The following is a 9149-nucleotide window of genomic DNA, read 5'->3' as shown; positions in this document are numbered from 1 at the left end:
AGGTAGCACCTAAAACAGAATATAGCCCTATGGATATGGTTCTGATCAACCTGGGCATATCACTTTTCTTTTTCTGGACAGTCTGCTTTTATTAAGGCATACTCAGTTGTATTACCAAGAAAGCTTGGATTTAATTAATAAAAGAAGTAGAACCATAAACCAAATGTCTCATGGTACTTTGAGAAGAAATTCAAGGATGAAAAATAGAGAAAACTAGAAATATATCTTAGTATTTCAAAAGACTAAGTGTTAGAAAAGTGTATGAATAATTGCTACTAATTCTTTTTAAAACAGAATTCATTTATTAAAAAAAAAAATTGAGAACCAAGAAAATTGGGTTCCCGCTTGGCTCTTTGATCTACCACTCAATTGTCTCTAACTCAAGGAAATCACTTTACCTCTTTGAATTTCTTCTATTGTTCTATAAATTTTCTCCTCCATTTCCCAAATGTCATTCTGCCCATCTTTCCATTTAATAAACAAAAATAAATATTCAGTAACTGCTTAATATGTGCCCAACATGGTGCTAGGAACTTGGAATTAATTAACATTCATTAAAAACTTAAGTGCATTGGAAAGAGAACATACACACTCACACACACACACACACACACACATACACACACGCACAAAGCAGCTCTGTACTATAGAAGGCACATATCGCTTGGCATGCCCTCACAATAGCATAAATTCATATGTTATTTTTCAAGGAATGGCGTTTTGATGTCAGAGTCTTATAACCCATCCTAATGGCCAAAGAATTCTGATGCAACACTCCATCATCCTCCATTACAAAGTAAATGACTAAACTCAGACTTTAAATGGGCGCTCTGCTCCCTGTTTTTCTTCTCTAATCAAAGCTATTGGGAGGCAGGCAAACTAAGGGAGATCAGAATGCTTGAATGATTACCCTTAGTAGCCCAGTTCTGAATTCATGTTCCATAGTATCTTCACAGTTTCACTGTCTTCCACAGAGGAAAAAAAAAATGTGTTGGTGCCACAGCTGTTTATTGATTAATTCCAGCTTGTATACTGCTTTGTTAACTGTTGATACCCTAACCTCTGATAACAACAATAATACACATTGTTTTAAGGCTTCTTTATCATTTAGACAAATCATGTGCTGTGTTAATAACACCTACCATAACTCAATATAATGCTCTTACATCTTATGTGACAAAATACTAGGTTTTTCCACCAAAAATATATTTTTTAAATGGAATGTCTTTTATCATTTTATATGGTGATTTCCCTCTCCTCTCCTCCCCATCCCAACTAGGCAGGCAGAAAAAAAAAGAAATAACCCCATAGTAATCAAGCAGTGATAGGAGTTATGATGGTTCCATCCTATTTATTGGAAGATTACAAAGCAATACAAACACAAGATAATCTCCAAGTGCATTTTTTAAAAGGCCTTCATGGGATTAATAAAGGTGACAGTATTCCAAGTTGCCAAGATACAGTCATGTATAATCATCGTATCAAGTATCTTTGCAGAATGCATGCAATCTTATTTCCTTTGTTTCTTTCAAATGGATTTCAAGAATTCTGGGTACTTGCCCATAATTTTCATTTCTCCTTTCAAAAAATATTAGCAGATTTATATCCCCATTGCCTTCTGAAAAACTTTGCTTATTTCTGTCCTTCATAAAGGACATACAATGCATCAAGAACCTGTGATTTTGTCCATGTGGGAAATTCTTCTACCACTAACTTAGAGGAATTTATAGTCTTAGAGATTGTCTGAGGCTTAAAGAGTGTATGAATTCAAGTCAATGAGCATTTATTAGGAGCCTATTATATTCCACTAGCACTATGGACACAAAAGCAAAAACAAGTCTCTACTCTCAAGGAGCTCACAATCTAATGGCACAACATGCAAATGACTATGTACAAGCAAGTTCTATACAAGGTAAACTGAAGATAATTTCAGAAAGAAGGTATTAACATTGAAGGGGAACCAGCTGAAGATGGGATTTTAAACGAGACTTTCACGAAGCCATGAGGCAGAGGTGAGGAGGGAAAGAATTTCAGGAATGGAGGACAGCCTCTCCCCGCCACCTCAAAAAAAGGAAGAAAAACACATGGAGTTAGGATATGGAGTATCTAATGTGAGCAACAGCAAGAAAGCCAGTGTCTCTGTATTGTGGAGTATGTAGAGGGGCTTAAAGTATAAGAATCCTAGAAAGGTAGAGAGGGGTCAAGTTGTAAATAGCTTCAAAAGCTAAATAGAGGATTTTACATTTAATCCTGGGGCACTATGGAGCCACTGGGGTTTACTGAGTAGGAAGACATGGTCAGATCTGTGCTTTAAGAAGATCACTTTGGCAAGTGAGGAGAAGATGGACTAGAGTAGAGAGACATTTGAATTAGGGAGACCAACCAAAGGGCGGTTGCAATAGTCCATATGTGAATTAATTAGGGGTTCCACCAGGGCGGTGTCAGTGTCAGAGGAAAGAAAGAAGCTTATTTAAATGAGATGGTGTGAAGGTAGAATTGACAGGACCTGGCAACAGATTAGATATGGAGGATGAGAGTGAAGAATCAATCATGATCCCTAGGTACAAGTCTGGCTGACTGGGAGGCTAGTGGTACCATTAAGAGTAATAGAGAGAGAGGATTCTGGGAAGATGACAGAGTAGGTCAGAAAATTTCAAGCTCTCAAGATTTTCCTCAAACATAGAGCCATGAAAACAATTAAGAGTAGGGGGCAGAACAGGGGTCCTCTTGGGACAATTGGACAAGACCGGAAGAAAAATCCCAGGACTAGATTTCCTCTCTGTGAAGAATAAACACCTCCAGGCTTGGGTCCACTTTAACAACAAGCAGCAAGTTGCTTTAACAACTAGAGGCAAGCCCTGGGGTTAACAGGGTTAAGAGGCTGTCTCAGCCTGCCACAGAAAATTTTACCCCCAGGACAGTGAGGGGAGTTGGGCATCTGACCTGGGTAAGATCTAAGGAACCTCTGCTGACAAGGAATGCCAGACCCAGCTTTGCTGCAGACACATGGTGGGGGTGAGAAGGAACCAGCAGATGGTGGGTAAGTACAGAAGCGGTGGGACAGGGGCACCACTGAGTGTGGGCACTTACAGGAGGTTCGATATCTTGGTTTGAGTTCAGGGTCAGAGGGGAGAACTGAAAAAGATCAGAGGCCAGAGGCACCATCCCCCATGCCCCAGAACTACAGGTGATCATAAAAACTAAATTGTTACCAGAAAATGCACAAGCAAAGGAGAAAGAATACAACCATAGAGAGTTACTATGGAAATAGAGAAGACTGGGTTCAACTTCAGAGGAGGATACTGAAGCAAAGAAACCCTCTTCTACCACAAAGAGGGATGTCGAATGGTCACTTGCCCAAAAAGAATTCATTGAAAAACTTTAAAAAGACTTTAAAAATCAAATGAGAGAAACTGAGGAAAAATTAAAAAGAAAAATAAGAATAATGCAAGGAAAACAAGAAGATTATGGCAAGAGAGTCAACCAATTAGAAAAGGAGTTCAGAACCTTAAGGAATAAAATGACTCCTTGAAAATCAGAATTGGGCAAGGGAAAGCCAGAGAAGTTACAAGAGATAAAGTAATTAAAAAAAAACAAAATATAAAGAATGAAAAAAATAGAAGAGAATGTGAAGCATCTCATAAGAAAAACAACAGATCTAGAGAACAGATGAAGAAGAGAAAACATAAGAGCAATTGGACTATCTGAAAGTTCTGATAAAAAAGAATCTTGATATAATAATACAAGAAATAATTAAAGGAAATTGTCCTGAAGCATTAGAAGAAGAGGGGAAAGCAGAAATAGAAAAAACCCACTGATCACCACTTGAAAGAGATCCTACAAGGAAAACTCATGGGAATATTATAGTTAAATTCCAAAACCCCCAGATCAAGAACAAAATATTACAAGCAACAAGAAAAAAAACAATTTATATATGATAGTACCACAATTAGAATCACACAAGACCTAGCATTGGTGACACTAAAAGATCGCAGGTCTTCGAATTATATCAAAGAGCAAAAGAACTGGGCCTCTGCCCAAAAATATCACACCCAGCAAAGCTAAGTATAATTGTGAACGGAAAAATATGGACATTTGATCAACTGTCAGACTTTCAGGACTCTGTTTAAAAAAAAAAACCCTGAACTCAATAGAAGATTTGACATACAAGAGCCAAGAGAAATATAAGAAATATAAAATAGAACAATATATATCAATGACCAATTACAAGGGATTCAATAAAGATAATATTTTTACCTTTTATGTATGGAAAAATGTAAAGCCTATGTCTAAGATTGTTACTAGTAATTAGGTAGCTTATAAGAAGATTGGGGGTAGACCTGAATATGATGTGACTTCACAAAGTAAAATTGTTCAAGAACAGCTAAAAGAGTAATTATCCTATACAAATGAGGTGCAAGAGGAAGAACCAATACAGAGGAATCAGATGGGGGAGGGGAACTGTTAGTTCTGGACACCTACTTTCATTGGGAATGAGTTTAAAAGGGGAAAACACATATACATGTAGAAGAGTATAAAAGTCTTCTAAATTTAAAAAAGAACTAAAACTCTAAGGGGATAGGGAGGGGGAGAGGATAAAGCAGGGATCTTTAGAGAGGATGATGGGGGAATAGGTCAAAAGGGTGTATAGAAGGGTGGTTAGATTTTGGAGAATGGGAGGAAAAGGGAGGCATTGCTGGAGTGGGGGTAGGTTAAGTAATAGGAGGGCAAGGTAGCAGGTAGAAGTAAAGTAGAGGAGCTAGGAGAAATGGGGGGGGGAAAGATAAGCGCAAACATAAAAATGGGATTAGGAGTAGAATCTCTTAGGGAAAGTATATGTTTATGTATGTGTGTATGTGTATATATGTATACATGTATGTATATATCAATACATATATATATAAAACTATATCCACGCTCAATTATAGCCTTGGGATGGTAGGTAAGAGGGAGGAAGGGGGAAAAAAGAACAGAGTAAAAACTATACGGCAGAGAACAAAAGAAAACCTACAAGGAAGCAAAGACTGAGTTTTCAACTTAATGCACAGTATTTAATGTATAGGCTTTCTTTAAATAATAAGTTATTGCTATATATTTTGAATCCCCTCCTATGTTCTGCTGTTCACATAATATGTTTCTTCTTATTTTATATCTGAGTTTATAATGTTTCTTTTTCTTTTCTTATTATGTATTTAAGTTCTAGCATTTGTTTAAATTTTTTAAAAGAGTAATAAAGAAACTAGGAAATGGGGGAAGCTGAGAGGGGGAAGCAGAAATACTGAATTCAGTTTTGGATATATCAGTTTAAGATATCTACCAGATTACTAATTTGAGATAGCCAGTATCTATTTGGAGATGCAAGACTAGAAGTCATGAGAGAAGTTAGGGCTATATAAAAAATTTAAGAATAATCTGCATATAGCAGCAGCTAGGTGGCGCAGTGAGTAGAGCACCAGCCCTGGAGTCAGAAAGATCTGAGTTCAAATCCAGTCTCAGACACTTGACACACTTCCTAGCCATGTGACCTTCGGCAAGTCACTTTACCCCAACTGCCCTGCCTTCCCCCCTGCAAAAACAAAAAAGAATAATCTGCATAGAGATGAATATGTGAGAGCTTAGGAAATCATCAAGTGAGATAGCATAGAGGGAAGAGAAAAGAGAGCACAGGACAGAGTCTTAGGGGAAACCAAGAGTTTATTGTCATGGCCCAGATGAAGATCCAGTAAAGGAGACTGAGAAGGAATGGTCAGACAAGTAGGAGAGAGAGCATTGTCATGAAGACTCATGAAGAGAAGATAATATCTACAAGAAGATGTTTGACAATATCACAAGCTGTTCTTAAATATCTGAGGCAGGATTTGAGCCCAGGTCTTCCTGGCTTCAAGTCTAGCATTCTGTCCCTCTCTCTCCCTATCTCTATCTTACTAACTTCGCATAATTCTTTGTAGTATACACTGCATGTCCTTTTATTTGCATATATCTTATTTTCCCTCCAACTTCTACATTGATGGCTATATTATCTGATTAGTGTGATATACTTCCACCAGTGCAGAAAGCAATGATTTCCCACTTTTTTTCATCCTGTATAGTAGAGAGCTTTCCATAAATCCTCGACAGAGGATCTTTCCACAATGATGGAGAATGGCTAAAATGTTCTAGAATTTCTCGATGCTATTCACTTATCCACAAAAGGTAAAAATGAGACTCTCAACATTTGTAGAGAATCCTTCTATTTGTAGGGCAATTGATTGAGTTTTGTTCTGTTTTCTCCTCTGGCGACATTTCTTGGTAAGCAGTAGAGCCCTTAAACTTTCCATCAACTATCCCATGCTTGCTGTCCTTAACCAGACTACCTCCTTTTCCAGTTCCACATGACACTGATCTTTCTATTCACACGAGCTAGTATAGTTCACTTAAATCCATTGCTTTAAGGTCATCAGCAACTGTGATTCTTTCAAGGTCATGGGGTTCAATGTTTCCCAACCTCATATAATTGTGGGGGAGTCTGAGGATTAATGTTTTAAAGATAGTTCAAAGACAGGTTTTCTTCCACCAGTGAGCATCAGCAAACACATTATATAACTCCCCCAAAGCAATCAACCCTGATCTTCCCCACCCCCATCTTTCCTGGGTCCAGTTCATTGTTCACCTTTAATGCGTGCCTGAGACACATGTGCTAATGTCCTGACTCAAAGGGCTGCTGGTCTACCAGCATGCTATAATCTGAATATTCTATATTTACTTGCCTTGTTCTTTCCCATTTCGGTTACTATCCCAGTCTCATTTAGGGGGACCATGTTATGTTTTAGAATGGCTTGATGCCATTAGTATAATGTCATTCACAAAAAGGTTCAACTGAAGGCACTCAATTTGTAGAGAATTTTTCTATTTGTAGGACATTAGAAGGCCCTCTTCATTCAAGAAGAATCCTCCTATTTGCCTTCTTCATTCCACTGTGAACTGAATGAGAGCAGGAACTGTATTACACTTTTTAGGTTACCCACAGAGTCTATTACAGGGTTATGTACATAACAGGCCTTCAAATATTTGTTGAATGAAATACTGTTCTCAAGTTTATTTATCCAGAGGAGGCTTATATTTCATAAGCATTTTGTACCATGTCTATCCCCTATAGAAAGATAAATGTTTTTGCTTATAATTTGTTCTGCCTTGAAAAACAAATAACCAGATAGGAGGGGGGAAAGTCAGGAGCTCTAGCTGTTAAAAATGGAGCTATCGTCTAAGAGCTAAGATTTCACAAACAAATGGGAAATGCTTCATTTTTCAAAAAGTTTATAAGAGCACAAAGATAAACTCTCTGAACCACTTCACACACTGGGAAAATGGCATTTGCTATGTTGTATTTCCTTTTGTTCTGAGGTGTTGGTTTTTTTTTTTAAATAAGTGAGGCCATTGCTACCAGCATGTTTTCCTGAAATGCCCTGAGCCAGTCTGACAAGACAGAGCAGTCGCTTGAATAAATGCAAGATCTACCAAAACAAGACTCACTCTCCCATTTGTGAGCTTCTGGTAATGTAAACTACATAGGCTAGGTTTTTGAGGCCTTGTTTCTTATTCATTTATCAGGTACCAACCTCCTCTAAAAAGCCATTTTGATCCCTTCCATGGTAAATTATTTACTCCTAAAAATTGTTAAGTATGTTGTATTCTCTTCTATGCCATTAGAACAATTTGCCTCATACCAAGCATATTTTTTATTTGTTCTGTCTGCCTTATTCACTTAAGAGCAGGAATGATGTCATCTCTCATCATTGTATCCCCAGGGTCTAATGTACAACTCCCTGTTAGTCATGTTTGCTGGGTCTTTTCCAATCCAAAGTTTACTTTTCTTGGTACAAAAGGAAAAAAAAGCAAGATAAATATGGATTGTTCTACTTTCTCTATGTTGTCAATTATCATGAATCAAACAAGAAATATTTGTTAAGCACCTACTATGTGCCAGTCACTATGCTAAGTGCTAGGGATACCCAAAAAAGAGGCAAGAGACAGTCCATGACCTCAAGGTGCTTACAATCTAATGGGGGAGAAAACATGCAAACAAGCTATATGCAGGAAAGTAAGAAATAGGTTAAAGAAAGCACTGGAATTGAGAGATTAGGGAAGGAAGGAAGGAAGGAAGGAAGGAAGGAAGGAAGGAAGGAAGGAAGGAAGGAAGGAAGGAAGGAAGGAAGGAAAGGAAGAAAGGAAGGAAAGGAAGGAAGGAAAGGAAGGAAGGAAAGGAAGGAAAGGAAGGAAGGGAAAAGAATAAGAACAAGAAAAACAAGAAGATAACCATGAGCATTTATCCAGTTTTTAACACATGGGAAGCACTTTAAACATGGCATCCCACTTGACCCTCACCTTCTTACGTAGGTGTTCTTGTTATACCCATCTTACAGATGAGAACACCGAGGCAGATGAAGGTTAATTGTCCTTACCAGTATCACATAACTAGTTAGTATATGCAATATAGGATGCAATTCAGATCCTCCTGACTCTGAGGAAAAGGATCCATATGCCCCAAAATACTTATAACAGCTCTTTTAGTGGTAAATAACACCCGGATTTGTACTGAGAAAAGTGGAATTTGGCTTGGGGTAGACATTAGAATAATTACAGATTTGTCTTGGAGTGATAACAATGCAGCTTCATAGGAAGAAGTATTTCACTGAAAGGAAGTTGAATTTCTACCTAGAGAAGGACTCCTACATAACACATCTGTTTAAGTTCTGTCTCCATGATACAGAAGTCGATATATCCAGTTATAACATTTTGCCTGGAGCTATTCTTTCTTGAAAACAGTTGTGAGATTAATACCACTGAGTGACAAGAAGTGCATGCTGTACAGGAAATGGATATAGGAAATGAACCCAAAATGTACTATGACTGGAAGCTCAAAGAGTTAATATAAGAACAATCCTCATTCGTTTAAAAACTAGCCTCAAAATGAGATTTTTCTGTCCCTTTCCTAACACAAAATTCTTGCCTTCATATTATCTCCTACCTATTTGACCCTCAAGGGATTATCTGTAGTTCCTAGGCTTCTGAACTATGAGGTATGAAAAGAGAAAAATCCATCCTCAATTCTCAAGCACAACTATCCTTAGCTTTTCCATCTACTTTGATTCCCAAAAGGATTTCCAATCTTA

The sequence above is a fragment of the Trichosurus vulpecula genome, chromosome 5, assembly GCF_011100635.1.
Source record: "Trichosurus vulpecula isolate mTriVul1 chromosome 5, mTriVul1.pri, whole genome shotgun sequence".
NCBI classification, from domain to species: Eukaryota; Metazoa; Chordata; class Mammalia; order Diprotodontia; family Phalangeridae; genus Trichosurus; species Trichosurus vulpecula.
The sequence above is the reverse complement of the archived record's forward strand: the minus strand, read 5'-3'. Positions refer to the sequence as shown.